This window comes from Echinops telfairi, unplaced genomic scaffold, assembly GCF_000313985.2.
Source record: "Echinops telfairi isolate 266 unplaced genomic scaffold, ASM31398v2 ScPeMD7_10;HRSCAF=50, whole genome shotgun sequence".
Taxonomy (NCBI): Eukaryota; Metazoa; Chordata; class Mammalia; order Afrosoricida; family Tenrecidae; genus Echinops; species Echinops telfairi.
The window spans coordinates 3,972,323-3,975,514 of record NW_022103907.1 but is presented as its reverse complement, the minus strand read 5'-3'; the positions used below and the strand labels follow the sequence as shown (position 1 = coordinate 3,975,514).

Sequence of the window (3,192 nt, the reverse complement as noted above, 5' to 3'; positions counted from 1 at the left end):
TTTTATTTTACTTGGATACACAACTAATGGGCATGGAAGCAGCAGTTCAAAATATCAAACAACACATTGCATTGGGAAAATCTACTGCACAAGACTGTTTAGAGTGTTATAATGCAAAGATGTCATTTTGAAGACTAAGGCGTGCCTAACCCAAGCCGTGGAATTTTCAATCACCTCATATTGTGAAAGTTGTACAATAAGGAAGACCACAGAAAAAATGATGCATTTGAATTGCAGTGTGACAAGAAATACTGAATATACCATGAACCTCCACGAGAACAAACGAGTCTCTCTTGGAAGAAATACAACCAGAACACTCCTTAGAAGCAAGGACTGTTAGACTTTATCTCACCTTCTTTGGACGTTATCAGAAGAGACCCGTCCCGGAAAAGGACGCCAGGCTTAGTAAAATGGGGGATCAGTGAACAAGAGAAGAACGTTTGACCAGATGAATTGCCAGCCTGAAACAAAGGGGTCAAACACAACAACAACTGCAAGAATGGTGCAGCACCAAGCAGTGTTGCCTTCTGTTGTGTGGAGCGTCAATATGAATCAGAACCCACTCAATGTCAACTAGCAACGACATCATTTAGCAATACCTACTTATTTTCTCCCAACTCAATCCGAAAGCAGTGGTGGCTCCACTTTCGGTCTCTCCCTATGCTCATTGCCATTGAGTGATCCGACTCATAGCGACCCTACAGCGCCAGGTAGAGCTGCCCCTGTGGACTTCCGAGACTTTAACTCTTAATGGGAGAAGAAAGGTTCATCTTTCTCCCAGACGACAGCCTCTAATAACTGATCTTGCAATTAGCTGCCCAACTCATACCCACTATGCCACCAGGGGTCCTCTGTGTCTCCATAGAGAACGTCTATTCTAGACATGTCACATCAATTACTCATAACACACAAGGAGGCTAGAAAAGTTTTCTGGACAGATTCCATTATCTTTCTTCTTCCTCTTTTTGTTTTGTTAGTTAATTTCTTTTTGAGTTTCACTAACATACTAGTCACGTGTCCTACATCTCACTAGTTCAATCACATTCATCAGAGTTGTGCAGCCGCCACCACGATCAATTCCCGGATATCTCTTCTTCCTTGCACTCACTGTTAGCCCTCCATTTCCCAGCCACTTCCTCTCCCTTTGAGACGATTCATCCAGTTGTTGTCTCTGCAGATTTACCTATCCTGGTTTCAGATGCAGACAAGCATACACAATCAAACGAGACACAAACAACTGACCTCAAAACAATGACAGGTGAAACGGAGAAAATAAAGTAGAAAATAGAAAATACAGTAGAATATATGGACCACTGGAACAATTAAACAATGGATCAAGAGGGGGAATTAAATGACAAGGGGTCACATTTTGAGCAAACTACCACTATAGTAACCAGCCTACAGGACACTGTCTTTTCCACTGCTGGTCCATAGTCAGAGGGAATTTGCCTGACTCCTAATCCACATGGGGGACTTTACGAATGGATTTTGGATGTTTACTGTCATCCATAGCCTTCTGCAAACTGGGTGTTCAGCAGGTAGACTCCAATACTGCTCCCTCCTCTGGGTTTGGTTTTTATTACTTACAAGTTTTGAATCACACAGGCTGGTACACTTCTTCCATGTGGATTTAGATGATGCCTCACTTAGACAACAGCTTGTTTTAAGACAAGCCTTTAATCCTCAGATGCTATTCTTTCTGGTGACCGGACACCATCAGCTTTCTTCATCACGCTTTTCTATAGCACCCATATCTTCAGTGATTACTTCACGGGGCCGGCATTGAGCACGACAATGTCACAAGAACTAACTGTTTTCAGATTGGGACTACAATTAAGTGAGAGCTTAAGTGTCACTTCTAGTTTCACTGGAATTGACCTGTCACTTGCTGTATGACCTTTGCTTGTGTGACAGACTTGACACAGGACACAGAAAGCCAACGTGAATGGCAAGGTGGATACTTTTGTAGAACAACTGTGTTTTCGAGAAGATTTGCCCATTAGTAATGGAAATGACATTGATTGAGATATAAGCCGAGATGTCACTAGCTTGTGTTCTGATGCCTGGTAAAGCCAACAAGGAACCGTCCCCCAATGAAGTGTTCATTTTGGCTGCATTCTCCAGTGGACAAAGGGTTAGATAGATCACATCTATCTATAGTGTGCACCTCACAAACAGCAGCTCAGCAGAGCACCAGGGACATCTGACAGCAAGCCATGCCCTGTTTAAATAAGTCGTCATGGGATGATCAAAATGCATTTGCCATTATCCTTAAAATATTCTCCGATCGATTATACCTAAAATAGCCTCACACTTCAAAAACAGCCACAATAGAGAGCCAGGTACTAAGGGGTGCAGCACTGGAAGCAGTAGCAGAATCCACATGGTCTCCTGGCCTCCGCACCAGTGAGTCTCTTCACTGGTCAGACAAACGAGCATCCTTCTTGACCAATGGCAACATAAACACAGCGTAGCATCCTTTCATAACTTCCATCACTGCAGCCTTTCTGGCTAATGATTGTGTCACTAGCAATTGATGTTTTGCCAGTCTGATGGTCACCAATAATCAGCTCACAGGAGCCAGGCTCAATCAGCACCAAAGTATCCACTGCCTTACTAAGTAACTTATTACTAATCATGCCAGTTTGCATTGGTTCACAGAAATTCAAGGCATGATTCTAGGGGCTTTCAATCCAACTTGTCTATGAGCCTTAGAACCAATGGTATTCCCAAAGTCATCACGCTACGACTGGGGAATGTCTCCCTGAGTTATCCACAGTGGCTCCCATCCCTCTCACAGTACTTCCTTCCTTAACTGGTTTATCCTTTCCAAACCTGACAACAGCCACATCATCAGGTTTCCAGTGCGAGACATCCCAGTTAAGCCTGAAAAAAATGCGACCCTTTCTTCTAGAAGTGCCAGCTTTTGGAAGACCAGTGCTAAAGACACGGAGGTTCCTTGCAACAGTGAAGAAAACGCCCAAAGCATTTCTGGAGGCCCAACCAGCTCACCGAGGAATGGCGCAGGCAGTGACTGAGGAGGTGTGCTCAGACGGCATCTTTGAGTTACTATGCAGCAACGACTTCCAGCCTGCCTGTCTGTCTTTGCCTATCTCTTTTGAGTGGGCTTTAGTTATTTGTGCTTAATATTGAATGCATCTATATTTAATTTATTATGAAAAAGGTATGGTT

The 3,192-nt window shown here is 43.5% G+C and overlaps 1 pseudogene; it reads right to left on the bottom strand.

Annotated features, from left to right (window-relative positions):
• Window positions 1–1,864: 1,864 nt before the first annotated feature.
• On the bottom strand, window positions 1,865–2,989 carry LOC115868434 (annotated as a pseudogene).
• Between the last annotated feature and the right edge of the window lie 203 nt (window positions 2,990–3,192).